Source organism: Ochlerotatus camptorhynchus, unplaced genomic scaffold (assembly GCF_037179485.1).
Source record: "Ochlerotatus camptorhynchus isolate MF236.1 unplaced genomic scaffold, CSIRO-AGI_Acam_v1.1 ptg000102l, whole genome shotgun sequence".
Lineage (NCBI taxonomy): Eukaryota > Metazoa > Arthropoda > Insecta > Diptera > Culicidae > Ochlerotatus > Ochlerotatus camptorhynchus.
The window spans coordinates 4,107,495-4,127,130 of record NW_027040592.1 but is presented as its reverse complement, the minus strand read 5'-3'; the positions used below and the strand labels follow the sequence as shown (position 1 = coordinate 4,127,130).

The window sequence follows — 19,636 nt, the reverse complement described above, 5'->3', positions numbered from 1 at the left end:
GTGTTATTAACACATCCACTTTTGGTAGTAAGTAGGTATTGAGACGAGAGAAAAATAATGTATAGCTTTGCTACATATGCTATTAGAGACAGCAATAAATCTTAAGACAGTGAAATCATTGTGAGTATTTCATCATTCACTTGGCGAAAAAACTTCCTATCAGCGATTGTTTGAAATAGTATAAACTTTGTTAGTTCCCGTCAAGGACGGCGTTGTTACGACTACGCTAAATTCGCAAATCTGAGGTATTCGTGGACTGCCATCTCAGATTTGCTTTGGCGCGGATTAGTTCCACTTAGGGTTAATTCAACTAAGTTTCGATTCTAATTATTTGAAGACTCCAGGAAAATCTACGTTTAGAAAGACCTTCTATTATTTAATAAAGAAGTAAAGCAGTAAAGTTATTAATAGTTGGTTGGGCAAGCTAAAATATCATTTAAAAAAATGTGTTCAATGTCGATAAGCTTTCCGCAAAATCCGCACTTCAAAAGCTATAAAACCGCACAAAATTTGCGACACTTGTAACAGCCCTGCAGTTGGCTTCGGCGTGCCAGAGAATACCTAATCCACCTAACCGGACCTGAAGAAACGGAAAGGAGCGCGACTGGGATTAGACGGGCTAGCCTTATGAAGCTCTCTACTGACATACAATATAGCATGGTTGCAGCAACCTTATATTTCACCTATTTGTCCCTAAAGATCACTAATTTACACCCGACACCCTAGGTAGGATAATGTCATCGCAAATAACAACAATTCCCGTTGAATACATAGTGCGAAAAATGCTCTTGAATTACCCCAAACCGTCTCATCACAACCTACGCCTCGGTCAGCGTGGCCCGACCGATCGTTTTCGGCATCTTTTTATTGGTGGAATCCTCGAGCTCCTTCGGTTTGTAGTAATGCGGTGCCGCCTCCAGCAGCCACTTGCTTTCGATTTCAATCACCGACCGCATGTACTCCTTCGTCGTAAACACCAGCTCGTGGTACAGCACCCAACGAGGCAGTTCTTCGAACAGTGCCGAATTGGGATGGATCATCACCGTCTGATTGTGCTTGGCCGTTTTGTAGTGACCCCCCTTTGGAGAGCCGAGCGACGTGATAAAAGTACCCGGCTGTAATAGCCTTCCGGATGTTGGTCGTTTCCGGCAGACTGGAAACCATTTCGATTTCGACTCGCTGCATTAACCCAACCAGCTGCTCCCGGACATCGCGAGCTCGTTTCATCGAACGGAACTGAATGAAATTTTCGTAACACCACTGAGTGCTGTAGCCCGATTCGGCCCATTGGTTGTAGACCTGCAGCAAACTCAAGTGGTCCCCGTGCATGTGGTTGAAGTTCTTCCGGGCCGTATCTGCGTGGATGATTTTATCTTTCGGTCGGTAGAAGATGGCTCCATTCACCGATAGCATTGCAGCGATGGCCACCACCTCCTCGGAACATTTCTAGATAGAGCTGGAATTAGGGCGTAACAGCTTTTGTAAACAATGACTTCTATCGATGATTTCTAGGAACTCAAGGCACGCCCACGCAGACCAACATAACCATCGGATAGGGGAAGTCTTTCCCTATCCGATGAGGATGTTGGTTTGCGTGGGTGAGCCATGAGTTTCTAGAAATCATCGATAGAATTCATTGTTTACAAAAGCTGTTAGGCCCTAATTCCAGCTCTATCTAGATTTGTACTTTTCACTAGCAAGTAGCATTTTTGCCATCACGGGATCGACCGGAAATTCCGCCATCCGTCGTCCAAGTTTGGTCAGTTCACCGTGGTGATTCAATGCCCCTAGGGCGTAAAGTTGCTCCAATGCCAAAACCAACGTTTCATGTGGTGGAGGATCGAGGAAATCGAAATGAAGCAAACCGTTGATTCCAAGAGCTTTGAGCATTAGCACGGCATTGCCCAGGTTTATGCGCTGAATTTCCGGGACGGTGTTGTCTTCCAGCTCGTGTTTGTATGCCCAGGCTGTGTACAGACGAAAGCACTTGCCAGGGGCAACGCGCCCTGCTCGACCTGCACTTTGATTGGCAGACGCTTTCGAAATGGGCACGACCATCAGGGTCTCCATCCCGGTTCTGGAGTTAAAATTATTTTGCTTTGCAAAGCCCGGATCGATCACGTACATTATGTTATCGATGGTTAGTGATGTCTCGGCGATGTTGGTGGCCAGTACGACTTTCCGGGCGTTCGGTGGAGTTGGATCGAAAATTTTCGCCTGCATGTCCGACGGCAGATTGGCATAAATGGGAAGGATGAGTAGTTCCTTGAGTTTGGAACCCAACCCACAGTGGGGAATGGCTGGCCATTAGACAAAATTGAAAAATTTGCATTTCCTCCTCCATTCTATTTTTTCTATCATTCTGTACTATTGACCCGTTCAAATCCAAAATATGAACGCAATACGAGAAAATTTGAATTTTTTATGCCTTTTTGAAGTTGGTCACCTTGAACTTTTTTCGCATTTTTTTGAAAAAAACATCATTATTACTCAATCAACTGGAGGTTTAACGGTAGCTTGGATTATGGTGACGTCTGAGAGAAAGTTGTTTTAAAAACAATGCATAACAAATTTGTTTCATTAAATTTTGTAGAAAATTATTAAAGTAGGCCTAAATCTTTATTTGATTAAAAAATAATGATTTTTCCATATAAATGAAGCTTCAAAGTTATGAAGCCAGGGTTTGCCATGGTTGACACCAGTTGTAAAAGGTAGTTTAAAATGTAAGGTTTCGAATGAGCATAACCTGATCTTGCGCAGACTTGCGCAGGATGCTGATAGTGCGAAATGAAAAAAAAAGTGTTTGTACTCAGGTGGCATTCTACAATTTTAAATTAGAATCACGATCAGCAGATTGGTTGATTGCGCATTTTTAGTGCATAAAAACAGCAAATTTTGCTATATCTATGCATCATTCATGAACCATTTTCTGTTATTACGGCTCATACACTAATTAAGTAATGGTTTATGCAAGCACAGAGAGTGCTAAGATTTTCTTACGTGCCATATTTTTTTTTAGGATTTGTAACAAAAAATTTAAGGACGGGGTTTGAAAATCATAGAAAATGTGTAACGCATTTTGTGTACGACCCTTAGGCTAAATTTATCTCCTCCTAAGAAGTTGAACACAGCATCGAAAAATAGAAATTATTCAATTTGAACCAGCACTAATCTGCAAAGGCCCGTTTTCAATCTGCATTATTCTTTGTGTCTTTCAACAAGCAGTGATAAGGCAGAGAGTCTTTTGTAAAAGGAATGATAAAAAGTGCTCATACCAATTCATCTCTCTCCCAAACGTAGTAGCGCAGCAGTAAAAAGATACCGTAAAACGGGGTGTCTTTGATAATGCGGGTAACTTTGATGGTATAATATTATTATTAAATTTACTCGCTGCACTTTTTCTGAATTGAAAACATTGGTTCCATATTGTACCTTAGGGTATTACCTTTGATATCGTAAAGAGTTTTTATAAAGCATGTGTTACATATTTTCCAAACATATTAAAAAACAATTTTCTTGCTTTTCGCCTGTTTGAAAAAGCACTCAAACCATCACTTATGAAATGTTTTTTTTTCCAATAAGGCCATCACAAATTCAATGTTGTCTTCTTATTGCTTATAATTTTTCTGATTATATACCTACTCATTCAAAGTTTCATATTTCTTGAACTAACTTCTTTGACATTCTCGTATGTTTTTCTATATTCATCGAGCATTATCAAAGTAACCCCAAATCAAAATATCGATGTTCGGTCAAAAGACTAAAAAAAAATGGGCTAATACAATAATTTTCGTTAAACATGTTACTAACGAATGGACTCAAGGAACCTCAGTACTTGTTTAAAAAAAGTAAAATTACGGTTTTTATTTGTAAAATATCATAAAGTCAGTAAACACCTAAATGCCCAAATGACAGAAAAGTTTGTCACATCCAAAAAAATATTGAATTGCCTTTTTTTTAAATATTGTATTTCTGAAACTCGCCCAAATAGTTCGAAATATTGAATGTACCGCGGATGTCCATTCTGATGAAAAAATTCAGGCAAGCTTCAAGAGCAAAATGGGTCTGATTGTCGACAAACCGAAGCCAGGAGGATTTGGCAACAGCAATGACGGCAATACAGCTCGTAGATTTTTCGCCAATCCTAAAGTCAGTTCCGAAATCACCGGAGTAGATTTGGAGTTGATTACAAGACTTCGGAACATTCTTATTGCAATTTCTTGTTCCCAGCAAATAGACCTAGCTAAATTCAAAATTTACTGTATTGATACCGCAAAGCGCTACGTAGAGTTGTACGCGTGGTTTTACATACCGTCGTCGATGCACAGAATTTTGATTCATGGGCATAGCATTGTTCAGGCGGTGATATTGCCGATTGGAAGAATGACGGAGGAGGCTCAAGAAAAATATAACAAAGTCATTAAAAACACTAGAGAGCATTTCACTCGTGTCAGTGTTCACTCGGCTGTCGACAAAAGCAGGCCACTCTCGATGTGTGCTACGCGATCGTCTGTTTTCTCGGCAGCAACCATTGTGTGGTCCTCCTCATTGTTCTTCATCAGCAGTTCTTTCGGTCGATGCGTCGTCGACTTTGGAAAGCAACCGTTTCGTGATGAGTGTGTGAGTGCTGACCACGTTTTGCGTCCATTGCTGCAATGGACGCGCTCTGACCCTCGTTGGCGTACAACAATTTGCCATACAATGAAACCACTGGAAGCGGCTCCAGTTATGATGGAGGAGGCTTTTTGGATAGCGGAAGATAAAGTATTTATTGTGTTGTACCTTTTGACTATAGTTTTAAGATGTATTGTATAGTGACCAAGAATCCTCGGCTCTGTAAAGTTAATTCGGTTGAGCCTTATCAAATAAATTAATAAACAAAAAAAAAAAAAATTTCACTCGTGTGAAAACATAAATCGAGATATTATTAATCGCCTTCTTATCACCACCGATCCAATGGTTAACTCTTATTATGAGAAGGAAAAACATAATTTTAAAAGTCTACCAGAGGAAATTAAATTTCTGATGAAGACAAAAACTGACTCAAGCGAAATGGTACCAGAAGATGATGATGATGATGATGATGATGATGACGATGATGCCGACGATGATGATGATGACGATGATGATGATGATGAAGAAGAAGAAGAAGAAGAAGAAGAAGAAGAAGAAGAAGAAGAATATGATGATGCTGATGACGAGGAAGAAGTTTAAGTAGAAGGAAAATACAAATTTGACCAATTGTGATTTTTAATTTGTGCTGTTTTTTATAATAACTTTATTGTTAGGGATATTTTAAGCAAATAATAAAAAAATATGTTTTATAAGCATTGTTTAAAAATAAAATCTTAATTGTATGACTTGTTGCATGACCATCATTCACAGTTACAACGTATAAAAAATTTTACAAAAAAAAACATACAAAATCGTTTATAACGTAAAAAATACCAGTCATAATGCAAAACTTATGACATATTTGGATTCAGCGCCCCAAAATTACCCAAGAATCATGATTTTTTTCATAATTTGGAGAATTTTTTGCTTGGCCAGACTTTGTATGGAGTCGCCCCACTGTGCAACCGCTTGACGCGATCCTGGAGCATCTCCTGGCAGGCTTCGATTTCCTCTTGTCCTGGAACGAAAAAAAAATGTAATTTTTTAACATCGCATAGAAATAGACCCACTTACCAGTTAAAAATACAAGAATGTCTCCAAGAGGCTGAGTGGCATGAATCTGTAGAACCGACACCACACATGCATCGATATAATCTGCTTCCGGTGCTTTGGTGTAGAAGACATCAACCTAGAAGAGAAAATAGATTTTACAGCAAAACACAAAGCAAGTCAAATCTAACTACGTACCGGAAAACGACGACCAGGAATACGGAATATGTTCGCACCATCGAAGAAATCCGAAAACTTTTCCGCATCCAACGTGGCACTGGAAATCAGTAGTTTCAAATCCAACCGAAACCGCGCAATGTCCTTCACCAATCCAAACAGAATGTCCGTGTGCAACGTACGCTCGTGAGCTTCATCGATAATCATCACACTATACGAAGCTAGGTCCGGTTCCGAAAGAAACTCCCTGTGCAACGTACCATCTGTCATGTATTTAATGACAGTCCGCTCGGATGTGCAATCCTCGAAACGAATATTATAACCAACTTCGTTGCCCAACTTGACGCCCATTTCCTGTGCAACACGTGCCGCCACGGACATCGCTGCCACGCGACGAGGCTGAGTACATCCAATCTTCTTGCCGTCGTTTGTAAACCCAGCTTCATAGAGATACTGTGGAATCTGTGTCGTTTTTCCCGAACCCGTTTCTCCTTCGATAATAAGAATCTGGTGTTCTTTTATAGCGGCTATGAGATCCTCCTTGAATGGAAAAGCTGGAATTGATTTCTTCGTTTCCTCAATGTCCTTCTTTCTTTCCGCCTCAGATACCGGTGCTTTCCGGTCCTTTTCTTTAGTTCCATCCAGTCGGAGTGCCTGGACGAAATCAATCTGATCATCCAACAGCAGTTCATTGGCGTTGACGAGAGCTCTGTAACTCTTTACTCCTATGGAGAAATCTCATATGTATCTGTCAGTCTATGTGTGAAACATGGCGGACTTTTTCTTATTCTCTCACTCCAACGCAAAACCCCATAAGGAACTGTCAAAATGTGTGTGAAGAAACGTCACTTCGGGACTGGTGTCAAGGCGAATACTCTTCAGCACCAGCACCACTTGCGAACCTCTTCGTTTTTGAAAGTAAATTTCACGCACAGTCTGACGTTTGCTTACGGATTTTACCATAGGAGTAAAGAGCTATAGATTCGCCATCAAGGCCAATAGCATCAACTATATACTTTAAGCTAGTACATATGAGTAGATAGTGTTGCCGTGAGGTACACTCGAAAATTTCAAACGTAAGTGCGTCAAATCAAATTTTGAGCCGCTCCGTCTGTCACTTCGTTTGTGTTATAACTCTCCAGTCTGGACAGCGTTTTAGTGTGTACCGATTAAACGTCAAAAAGCAATATAACAGCGAACCACATTATTTTAATTGATTTCTTCGCCAGTTAGTCGTCTGTCACTTCGTTTGTAATTGAACTGAGTTTAATGTCAAATTCATTAAATTAAAAAAAAGATGAGAATAGTTTAATTTATCACTGAATTCTGTGCGACCACCCTAGTTCACGAAAGTTGTTTATCTACTGCTCACCAGATGGCTCTGCTGACCTGTTTTGTGACGTCCACAGACATGGCCATACCGTCAAAACGCAATATTTCACTATTTTCATGAACTCCCCACTTCCGCTCGATTAAAAATGCTCCGTTAAAAATTTCCACGATCCCCGAAAATGTTCCACTGTTTTCGGTCGACCCCCATTGATGCATGCAACAGCTGATTGCTGCTCCGCAATCGAAGCACGAAGTGCTCTCTCTTACCCACACACACGTGCAAAAAAAAAGTCTCTCTCGCTCTCACTTCTCAGCATACCTACACAGATGCAGCCAGTGTTCAGGTTCGACACATTTTTTTCACGGGCATTCCGTTCCGCCGCGACTCGCGCTTTTCCAGAGGCAGCCTCTCATCCGCCTTTGATGCCGCAGTTTGTTGGTACCGTTCGCTTGCTCTGGTCGGTTCGGTCATTCATATTCATTATCATTGCGCTCATTGCACAGACAGCTAGGCACAGGCGGAAGAAAGCTTACGAATCTCCTTGTGCTTGTGTTGGACGATTGATAGATTGATGATGGTGGACGACGCGTTTTGTGGTTGTTTTGTTGCCTGAAAATTAGACGGCTGGAAAAGCACAGTGCGTGCAAAGTGACCGTTTGGTAGGAAGTGCAAAAGTGAAGAACTGACAAGCAGCTTCCAGGGAAATAAAGGTGAAAAAAGTAGTGTTATTGTGTGCCAAGTGTCAAACTAAATTTCGGGTGAAGGAAAACAGGACAGAGAAACATTTTAATCTCCTCAGTGATCTTCTGGAAAGCAAGCCGCCAGTTTTCTTCGGATCTAGTGGAATGAGTTTTCGCTGTTCTGTATCAGTGTAGGAATGCGCGTTTAGCAGCTAAAAGGTAAGTTTAATTGGATAATTTTGTAGCTCGAAGGGGATTAACTTGAGCATTTTTTAGAAGCACAGCTAAATGGATCTTCTTTCTGAAGGTGGAGAGAGAGAGAGAGAGAGGGAGAGAGTCAAGCTCGCATGAAGGAGAGTGAGAGTGCAGAATGAATGATTGGTCAGCGCCAGCGGGCGGAAAAGTGAAGTAGGGTAGTCGAGGAAATTACGATTTGCGTTTGTATACTGTACTGCTGCACGGTCGTTCAGATCGACTCAATTTCGGCAGAAGTGAATTTACTCAAAAGTGAGATGAATTTTCCGAGCTTTTCCAAGAACAACTTCTCGAATATGAGGAAAATCGATAGAAATTTCAATACTCCTAGACTGCGTAAAATTTACATGGATTTTCTTCATATTCGGGAAGTTTTTTTCTGGTTTGTCACGGCCTTCGCCAGGAAAATCAAACTTACTTTTGACCAAATCAGGTGAAATCAGTCTTGTCGGAATTGAGTCGACTCGATTCAATTTTGAGTCTGCCTGAATGACCGTGTATAGCAGCGAAGCGAAGTTCCTCCATGCAGATGTTTCGTTTCCAATGCATGTCACTCGCGTTTTTTTTTTGCTTGTTATTTTCTCTCTGTTTTTGTTGATGTCGGATCACAGCTGGGAATGCTCAAAATACTATTGGAAGAGTGGCCATTCAACCGGGAGAACCTCCGATTTTTCTAAGGCATAAACATCTCTGATCACGTCTTCCTTCGGTCCCGGCCCATGTGTGTTGAATGGGTGCGATATCCTACGCAGGTGTGGAAGCTGCCTTCCTGTCTCGGTGATTGGCAATAGATTGCGGAACAGATTCCGACGTTGATTAAAGGACTGAAGAAGAAGAATCGGGAAAACCGAGAACTAATGGGAAATCGAAACGAACCTGGAGATACCGGGAATTTGAAAAGATTGGCTCTGTAGCTTAGTGGTTACCGTTTCTGGTTACTGAGCAAAAGGTTGGGAGTTTAATCCTAGACCTGTCCCCTTGATTGCAATTTTTCACTATGTCTCATTCGATCCCCATTGCAATTTTTTTTGTTCTTTCATTTTAGTTTTCTTTTTTTAATAAATCAGTCTGCTTCAATAAAATGCTAATCACTTTTCAGGATCAACTCGGATCGTCTTCCGGTCTTCAACAAAGTTGTAGAGCATATAGTATTCCTATATGAGTTATGCGTTTGGTGATTTTTGTGTTTTTTTCTTGCATTTTAAACTTCATCTCGAATACAATAGCTTCAAATAGGCATTGGCGTAGCTAGACAATTTATCTGGAGGGGGCCTACATAATTCCAGGGGATGGATATGGCTGTCATATCGCTTAAGTTTGCTGCGCAACGAACATCTGCAACGTTGTCGGTGCCGTCCGATTTTGAGCCATTGTATTTTTGTCATTCAAGCGAAGTGGATCATTTTTAATGTGTTGTTAAGCAAGTGCTGTCATTTGAAAATCTAGAGAATATAGCAACGACATTTTCTGTACGGGACAGGGAACAATTTCCATTGTCTTCTTCGGATGCGAAGGACCCCAAGTGCGCTCGTTGTGTCTGGTGCAACAAATCATATAAGATCGACACCATGGGGCGAGGAGCTTTTACTAGCCACGGAAAATCAAAAAATCATCAGTAGCAAATCAAATTACTGTTCGCCGAACTAATTTGCCAATTGCGCATTTTTCTTTCAAAAAAGGTGAGAAACGTAACAAAAAGAGAAGACGTTTATTTGTAATTTTATGAATGATACTTTTAAGGTGATCAAGGACACAAATCACTTGGAGAAAGTGCAACAGTTACCGCTCAGCCGTGCAAGCCTTCTTCAATTCCGGAGATCAACATTACGCAAGCAGCAGATTTATTTTATTTATTTATTTATTTATTTATTTATTTATTTATTAATTTATTTCGTCAACCAACGTAGACTAGTACATATTAGAATACAGTTTTGTTTTTCTTAAATTTATTTATTTATTTCGTCAACTTTGGACAAAAGGTTAAAAGTATAATTTTTTCTTTAATAAAAATTAAGCAGTGTCAGCTTTCCTATTTTTTATGAGTTATAATGCCTTATGGAGTAAAAATATTGTTTTAGTTTATGCCGAGACATTGTAAAGTCAATGGTTTCGCAGTATTGATTGTAAGAGGCCATCATGCGGTTTAATGGCCCATATTTTGCATAATTTGTACGATGATGTTTTATGGCAAATAAATTTCGATTTCGGAGTTGCCGAGTAAGTGCATGGAAATTTAATTTTGATAAAAGTTCTGTGGAGTCAATGCGTTGCGAAACGATATCGTTTTCAAATGAAACCATTGCATATTCACGACGCTCTTTTAATGTTTGTATGTTTATAAGCATGCAGCGTGCTTCATATGATGGAAGAGGAAGTGATGTCCAACCTAATTTACGAAGAGCGTATAATAGAAATTGTTTTTGTACGGATTCTAATCTTTCTTCGTGCGTGATTGAAAAAGGAGACCATACAATGCTGCAATATTCCAGTATTGACCTCACATAGGCGATATATAGTGTTTTAATTGTGTATGGGTCCTGAAAGTTATAGCAGAAGCGCTTGATAAAGCCTAGCATGCTATTTGCCCTGTGAATAATTGTGTTGTAATGGTCTATGAAAGTTAGTTTAGAGTCTAAGATAATTCCTAAATCCCTAACTCTTTCACATGTTTCTACATTTTGATTTCCTAGTGCAATTGAAATATTTGAAGTTGTTCTTTTCCTGCTAAATGATATTAAGTTACATTTTTTTACATTCAATTCTAGTAGACTTTTTTTGCACCATATGTAGAATATGTGTAGTTCATTCCGGAATATATTGATGTCTTCTTCATTTCTTATTTCTAAAAAGAGCTTCATGTCGTCGGCATAAATAAGCAATTTAAGTTTTTTGAGAATGAAAGAAATGTCGTTTACGTATAGAATAAAAAGAAGAGGTCCCAAATGAGAGCCTTGGGGGACGCCTGAAGTGACTTGAATTGGACTCGATTTCTTTCCGCTGAATTTAATTATTTGTTGGCGGTTAGTTAAATATGATTCAAGCCATTTTAGGAGCCCTGACTCAATTCCAATTTTTTGCAATTTAAAAAGTAGCATTGGTATGTCTATGCGGTCAAATACCTTGCTAAAGTCTGTATAGAGAGCTTCTACGTGGTTTCCATTATCCATTGCATTCAATGAATAGTCTTTAAATTCAAGTAAATTTGTCGAGGTCGAGCGACCCTTGAAAAAGCCGTGTTGCATGTCAGTAATTCTATTTTTGATTTGGAGAAATAATTTTTCGTTGACAATTGCCTCGAAAAGTTTAGGAATGCAAGAGATAATGGCTATACCACGATAATTACGTACGTCAGATTTTCGGCCAGATTTAAAGATAGGCACTAGGAATGAGCTTTTCCAAGTTTTTGGGAAGGTTCCAGATTCCAGGGACATATTAAAAATCCAGAACAATGGAGCAGTGAGTTCCATTGCTAGACATTTAATAAAAACTGGAGGAATTCCGTCAGGTCCAGGACCTTTTGAGGCGTCTAAATTTTTTAAAGCCTGCAAAATATCCTGCACTTGAAGTTGATTGAGGCCAATGTCCCTTGAAAATTCTGGAAAAAATGCAAAATAATCGCGGTCGCGATCTTCTTCAGAAAATGTCGTATAGATTTCTTGAAAAAATTTTGCAAATAGATTGCAGTTTTTTTCCGAGCTATCACCGACATTTTCGTCGAGTTGCATTATTGAAGGAAAATTGTCAGATTTTAATTTGGTTTTTACGTAATTAAAGAAGTTCTTTGGACAGGACTTTATTTCATGTTCTGTTTTTGCATTATATTCTTCAAATGCAGTACTGATAGCTAAATTCAGTTGATCGCATAGATCCAAATAAATTAGTAAATTATTACTACTATTGTGTTTTTTTATAAATTTTATGTGCTTTTTGCTTCCGATTTTTCAAGTTTTTTATTTGTCTGTTATACCAGACTGGATTTTGTGTGTTTCTGTTGCGTCTTTTTTTCTTCAAAGGAATTTCTTCCGAAATTATTTCTGTTAAAATTTTGTAGAACACGTCTATACCAATTTCGACATTTCCTACATTCCTTAAAATTAATTTCCAATTGACACTGTTTAATTTAAATTTTATTTTTTCGTAGTCTGCTAATTTGTATTCAAAGACTTCTTCGTATTCGCAGTCGTTGGGTCTTTGGTTTTCATGCACAAATAAAGAATATTCAATTGCTGTGTGAAAAGCTTCATTTTTCCACAGTGGATTTAATGATTCGGTCACACAGAAATCTTCATAAATATTCGTTAGTAAAAAGTCCAAATAGCAATTTTGTTGGTTTTTGATGTGGTTAATTTGGTTCAGTCCTAAATTGGCAGTTTTGTCAAAAATGAACTGCAATGTTTCATTATCCCCAACGACTGGGAGTAAGATACATTCATTTTCAGAGTCCAGAATGAAGTCAGCATGGCGTTGATTAAAGTCTCCATAGATGTGAACTTTAACCTCAGGAGGAAGGTCAGATAGAATTTGTTCAGCACTTTGGAAGAAGGCTTCATAAGTGCTTTTATGAGCATGGTCTGGTGGAAAATACACTGAGGCGAACACATGCGTTTCACCGGCTATGTGTGATTTCACCCAAATATGCTCAAATTCTGTAAATTTTGGTGTAATGATGAGTTCTGAGTTAAAATTGGTCGAAAGAGCTATAAGGACTCCACCGCCTGACTTATACCGACAGCAACAATGTGATGTCGAAATTCTTAGTGTCTGAGAAAGTTACGGCAGCTGAAATATTGTGGGCAATGGTATGTGTGTATAAGCATATTTCATTCCGCGGTGCCGGAGAATGCTCATCACTTTTCAAGATCATGTTTCCGGATGGTACAATCGCAACCAAAATGGCTTTGGGCCACACGAAAGTAGGGTACTTGGTGAATCATGGTTTGGCACCATATTTTACCAGACAATTGTTGAATATCCTAGTAGAAACTGAGGAGATAGTGGTGGGATTTGATGAAACTTTAAGCTATCTACTCGGGCATTAGACCTTCTCAATGCACTTTAAACCTGCTTTGACTCTGAGCCATCAATTATGCTTAAAATCATTCAGATGTCCATGGATGGCCAGCATGTAAATTTGAAGTTGTTTAATGATCTCTCCACCGAAATCCAGCAGCTAAATTCGACCTATATTTTGAATATTGGGAGTTGCGGACTCCACGCCGACCACAACTCTTTTAAGGCAGCAATGAAGAATACAAACTGGAATATCGATGATTTTCTACAAGCTTCAGCGGTAACCAAAACAAATGTTTTCCCCTTAAAGTTTTGTGGTGTAAGATGGATTGAAAATCATGCTGTTGCCGGACGTGCCTTGAAAATGCTTCCCAGATTAAAAATAAGCGTTAAAGCTGTTCAATCCAAGTTACAAAAGAAGTTTTCCAGCGGTGTATAAATCTAAGTCAAAGGCTCGAAGAGCTTGTTAGTTTGATCAAACCCATCATGCATAAGGTATTGAAATCCGAGTGTTTGATCGCTTATTGAGGTTCCGCTCACGGATGATAATCTGTTGCCTGTGGCAAAAGTTGACATTGGTTTTAGTGCTAAAGCGGCTATAAAAAACGAGTTGGCAAGGGGGAAAATTCCTGAAAAGATCTACTGATTTTTGTCACAAATGTCGTTCGTATTACGTTGGCTTCCTTAAGAAAATGCTCACCACTTTCGTATCCTTTGACCAGATATATTTCATGCCTCAGTCCCACTGTTGTTTTGAACTCAATTGAGGTGGCAAATAACGACTTGAATATCGTTTAGATTCCCTTGTACAGAGGAATCATCTTACTGGATTCACCGCCGAGAAAATAAAAAAAAATGAATTTGATGTCCTTTCCGAAACCACATCTTTCAAAGCATCGCTGGTGACCTGGCGTGTTAATGAACAACGTCTCGATAAGTTCTGGTGGGATGTGACTTTGAGTTTCTCAATCAACAAAGAATGTCTTGTGGAAAATTTGTTGGAAGAAAGCCTAGTTGCGTAACGAACGGTCTACGATGCCATTAGCGTGGCTGGTGGCGTAACAGAATTCAGCATTATCCTGAACGTTGGCAAAGCCTACTCGCGATACAAGGATGCCTTAAAGTTGAAGCGTCGTGCGGAAGCTGAGGAAGACAAAAATCAAAGGAAACGTGAAGCAGACATACTACTGAAAGAACTTACAGCAAAGAAGGTGAAGTTGCTGGCGGATGCTGAAAAAAGGAGGCCGTAATTACAGAGCAGATTAAAGATTCGGCAGCCTAAGTTGCATGTTAGAAAAACGATGTATTTTTTTAATGGTAAATAAATTAAGCAAAATCTTTTCATCCATATTTTTTAATCCGGGAAAAACCGGGAATTTGAAAATGGAAATCCGCTGGCCACTCTGGTTTCGATTTTTATAGATTTTATGGTCACATTATAGCTGTACTTCTGAACTCCAGACCACTAGTGATTATGAATACACTATTTTATAGTGTGGCTCAATTAAATCTTCGACCTTGGTTTGCTTCAATGGTGAATGGTCAAATGCGTGATGTAAGCCAAGTAGACCTTCTATCACCTCTTGAAACATACCACAAATTTTCCACAATACATGGCGGTTTGCACCACTAGCAGGGTGGCCACAGAACCGGGAAAACCGGGAAAAAGCCGGGAATTTGAAATGGACCGGGAAAACCGGGAAAAAACCGGGAATTCCGAAACAAAACCGGGAAAAATCAAATTATATATTTTATTTTAATTTAATTGCATATGTACAAGTTCACACTCTTTCTCAGTCCAACTTGCTCAATATAATTCTAAAATGCTAATCAGTCCCACCTTGATGTTGGCTGGCGATGGCAGCTTTTATTCTCTTACACCGATTCCGTTTTCGAGGTGTACCTAACACTGAGCGCCAACAAGTGCGAGCTATTGACAGCTCAGCATCATTCGTTTATAAACAAACATGCACCAAACAGCTACACCCTGAAAAATTTGGGTGTACGGTAGTACAGATCTGCTGTTACTCCAGAACAAAAACGAACGACATTAAGCGGCTTAAAGCTTTTTTTTTTCGACGGCGATCAAGCGTCTGAAAAAGATTCAGCAAAGTTGGACGATCGGGTTCGTTCGACATTCTCTTTTAAAAGCTTTTTCGTTCACCTCACGTTCGGCTCTTCGCATGTATTGGTATGTTCTGAAACGTACCGACCCGACGACGAGCTATCAACCTTCGTCGATGAAAAAGCTTCGTGTTTTTTTCATTCATTTCGCGAGCATTGGCCTGTTCAAAACCGCATTTGCATTGAAAAAAGTGAGACGCGTTTTCCATCTGTGTTTATAAGTGTAAAACTATCAAATAAGAGTAGTGAAATTTGAGAAAGTTGGAGCAAATAACCATGACTACAAAATATTCGACGAGGTATGAGAAGGATTATCCATGGAGCGCGCCGGATCCCAAAGTACCGACTGCTGCTCGATAAACCTGGTGCAATAAATCATTCAAAATTGATACGATGGGAAGGGTGACCTTTGGGAGTCATGAAAAAAGCAAAGGCCATCAGCATCAGGCTGCAGCACGTCGCTCAAATTTGCCGATCAGCAGCTTATTTGGAACGAATGGTAAGCTCCGAAATAACACGCTTGATTATACCACAATGCACTGAAACTTGCAACGAAGCTTCGATTATTGTTTTGGTTGCTAACGAATCAAGTTCATCATGTGCTGAGACTTTAATACAAGAATTGTATGAATTGAATACTGATCTTCTATCTCAAATTTCAGATCGTTCAACAAATGATAAAATCATATCTTCAACTTCAAGTTTGACTGTCGATCCCAACTACCTTGGTCGATCCAATTCAGACAAATGCTTCAACATCATCTGAAGTGGCAGTAGGCGCCAATCAGGCTGTCATGAAAAAGTATTTTTAAACGATTCGGTGACGTCCGCTGAAATTTTATGGGCACTTGAAACTGTGGCCACCCATGGTTCATACCGTAGTGCAGGTACCAGATGTTTCCTGACAGCCAAATTGCTTCGAAGATGGAGATGAGCCGCACCAAAGTTGGTTATTTCATCACACATGGTCTGGCACCTTACTTCAAGAAGATCTTACTGACCAAAGTTGAAAGTTGCTCCGAGGTCGTCCTTGGATTCGACGAAACACTGAACAAAATTGCACAACGGCAGCAACTTGATGTAAGCATTCATTTTTGGGATGAAGACAAGCAGGAAGTACAGACAAGATATGTAGGCTCAGCTTTCCTATCATCGACACGAGCGATTGACTTGATGAGTGGGATCAAGAAGTGTTTCGAAGCATATCCCGGACTGTTGAAAAAAGTTATTCAGGTGTCTATGGATGGACCCAACGTGAACTGGCGACTCCTTAACGATCTGTCCTCCGAATTGCAACAGATGCGTGAGAGCAGTTCCTTCAATCTACTCAGCATTGGCAGTTGCGGTCTTCATGTAGTGCATAATTCGTTCAAGAGCGGTATGCAGAAAACGGACTGGAAGATCGATCAGTTTCTGATGTCGTTGTACTACCTGCTAAAAGACGTTCCCCTAAGATGTGCTGACTTTATAGCAGTTACTAGTAGCACCATATTGCCGCTCAAATTTTGCGGAGTCAGGTAGGTGGAAAACCAGCGAGTAGCAGAACGAGCTCTAGATATGCTTCCTCATCTGCGAACATATGTGAAGGCAGTAAAATTTCTTTTTTTTTTCCTTTGGTTTGTTTTTTCCGTCGATCTTGTTTTCCGTGCTGAGCACCAATGCTACCGACGTGCCAGGAAGGCAGCTCCCACACCTGGAACCTACCTATCGACCCATCAACTCATGAACCGGGGGCCAACGGCTTTACTTCCCATCCGAAGGAAGGCGTGATCAGAGATGTTATGCCTCAGAACATCCCGGCGGCGCCGACTGGGATTGAACCCAGGCCTACTGGGGTGAGAGGTAATCACGCTTACCACTACACCACCGGCGCCGTTAGATTTTGAAACTGTTTTGTACCAAAAAATGTTTTCGCAAGTGTTTGACGGATGTTCTTTATTACAGTCTTCAGTCGAAAGAGTTAGCCTTGTGATAAAAACGAGAATCTGTTAAGTTTTGCAATTCCTCCTACTTCGGTTAGCGCGAAAAGAACCATACAAGTTTTGTTTACACAAGATGGTAGGCCCTTCAAATGTTACGTTAGGTAGTGATTAATATAGTAATTAAGAATATGTCCCTCGAATTCATGGAGAATTGAAAGAAAAAAAAAACAAAATCTAATATGTGGTGGTAAACTACAACGAACAAAGTTTGGTGCACATGTAAACAAATGAGGCACGCGACGCCTCTGACTGAATCACGAATTACAGGTATTTTTGTGCGTACCAATTTACTTTTAGTCAGAGCCTTTAGTTACTTGCTTAGCACCTGCAAATTTCGAAATTACTGATCATATTATATTCATTGATATAATCGTCAAAAACATTTTCATTGAAAATGTTCTGATCTGCCGGGAAAAAATATTCTTAGAACTGGAGAATCGCAAAATACATTCGAAAAGGGCCAAATATTACCAATATTTTCTAAAAGTTAATATTCAAACCTCTACATCTCGAAAACGGTGCCACTTAGAAATATTTTAAGAAAGTGCTTTTTTACTGTAAATTTGATGTTCATTATATCAAGTCGACAAAAAAATTAATAATAACTTAAGTTTTTAAAACAGTCATAACTTGTTTGTCCACCATGCTTCCATCATGATCTGTAGTGCAATAAATGGCATTGTGTATCCATTGCCCAAGGCACAAAACCGATCGTACAAACCATTTTCAAGCAACAGTTTTCCGAAGATGAGCTAGGCCTTTTCAAAAATAAGGCTTGATTCAAAATTGCGATTTGACGATTGAAATGGACTTTTTGGACAGAAGGAACGTTTCTGCAAATTTTCATCCGAATAAAAAAAAATACAAGGGACAACCCTATGGGGTTGTAAGCAGTGGTGACGCAGGACTACTTATTTGTTATCTGCAGTAGGAGCTTGTGTTTTGTGTGGGAATATGAATATGAGCGGTGTTCTCTCTGTTTATACTCTTGAGTATGACGCGCTTGACATAGATAGCCCACAGCGATTCACGAAGAGCACGAATAAACTCCGTTTGGTGAGACCGAATGGAATTCAACTTTGAAATCTGTGATAGGGAAATCGCTTTTCGCAGGCAATCGGTGATAATTTTAATTATCATAGCAACAGTTGCACATGATATTTTGAAAAATGGTAAATTCCTAAATTTCACAGATGCGTAGAAATATTTCTGATCGATTGGTGTTAAAATTATTGAAATTGGTTCAGGGGAAGCTGAGTTATTAACGTTCAAAACCTTTCATAACTTTGTTACATGTTCCATTTTCAGTTTTCACAAAGTGTACCCCCATATAGAAATCACAGACGTAGTCCTACGTCAAAATACAAGAATAAATGGATTATCGAATTAGTATGCAACCAGTCAGATCACTACGCCTGACTCGACCTAAGGACAAAGGTGGCTGTCGTAGTAATGATCCATGTGGCACAGTAACCTCTTTGATTGTAACCAGGAAAATTGATAATCAAAATTTCCTGGTCACCTTGCTCTTGTCGAACATCGATAAAACATAAAATGTTACTTAAGGTATATTTACCATATTTAGTTTTATCCATAAAGCCGGGAAAATTATGTTAGACAACCGGGAAAAAAGCCGGAAATTTAAATTCAACACAAGTGACCACCAGCTTGCAGTGAATTGAAGTAAAAGTTGACTTCTTTATGAACACACTGATCAATAGAAAATCGTATGAATCTAAATTTTTGTTCGGGCTGCAACTTTACGGTAGCATTTCTTATTCGATACACATTCCAGCATTCAGTGGACTCACCTTTCTTAAAGTGCACACCGTACCACAATGCACGTATATTCATTCTTACGGGACTAATTGAGTTGCTATCGCACAGCGAACCAACCAGATCATGTGCACTGTAACTGATTTAGGCGTGATAAAATAAATTCATTCCGGTGAACCAACCAACAGGTATTTAAACACACGCTCCTTGGACTAACCTTGAGGTTCGTCGTGGTGCTATATGTACTTCCGACCTTCAGCAAAAGCGCAAACTATCTTGCAGCCTGTTTGTGTGTAGGGGAAAGCGGGTCAATGTGGCCACCCGCTCCAAAAACAACTTATCGTTAATATTCCTTCAGCAGCTATATTAATGGTCATTGGTTTCTTGTATGACATGATGTTTTTCTAGTTTTCAACAAACATTAAAGTTTGTCTTATCAAAATATTACTGAAGTCCATTCGGAGCAATATGAGCACCCCTGATATTTCAAAAGTGTTCTACTTAAATTCTTCAATTTTGAATTAATTATTTTTTTTAATGTAACTGTATCACAGGAAAGCACGTTTTGAAGCAGCTGCTTTGGTAATCAATCAGTCATTCATTAAACTGAAAAGTATACCCTTAAATACGCCGCA

The 19,636-nt window shown here is 39.5% G+C and overlaps 1 protein-coding gene and 1 pseudogene across 1 annotated transcript in view; one reads left to right on the top strand and one right to left on the bottom strand.

Annotated features, from left to right (window-relative positions):
* Nucleotides 1-797: 797 nt before the first annotated feature.
* On the bottom strand, nucleotides 798-19,079 carry LOC135699071 (pre-mRNA-splicing factor ATP-dependent RNA helicase DHX16-like; annotated as a pseudogene).
* rdgB (retinal degeneration B) overlaps nucleotides 7,585-19,636 on the top strand; it is a 140,992-nt gene continuing 128,940 nt past the window's right edge. Inside the window, exon 1 of the mRNA XM_065219282.1 lies at nucleotides 7,585-8,073. The gene's annotated coding sequence lies outside the window, so the exon portion shown is untranslated. The remainder of the gene's footprint in view (nucleotides 8,074-19,636) is intronic.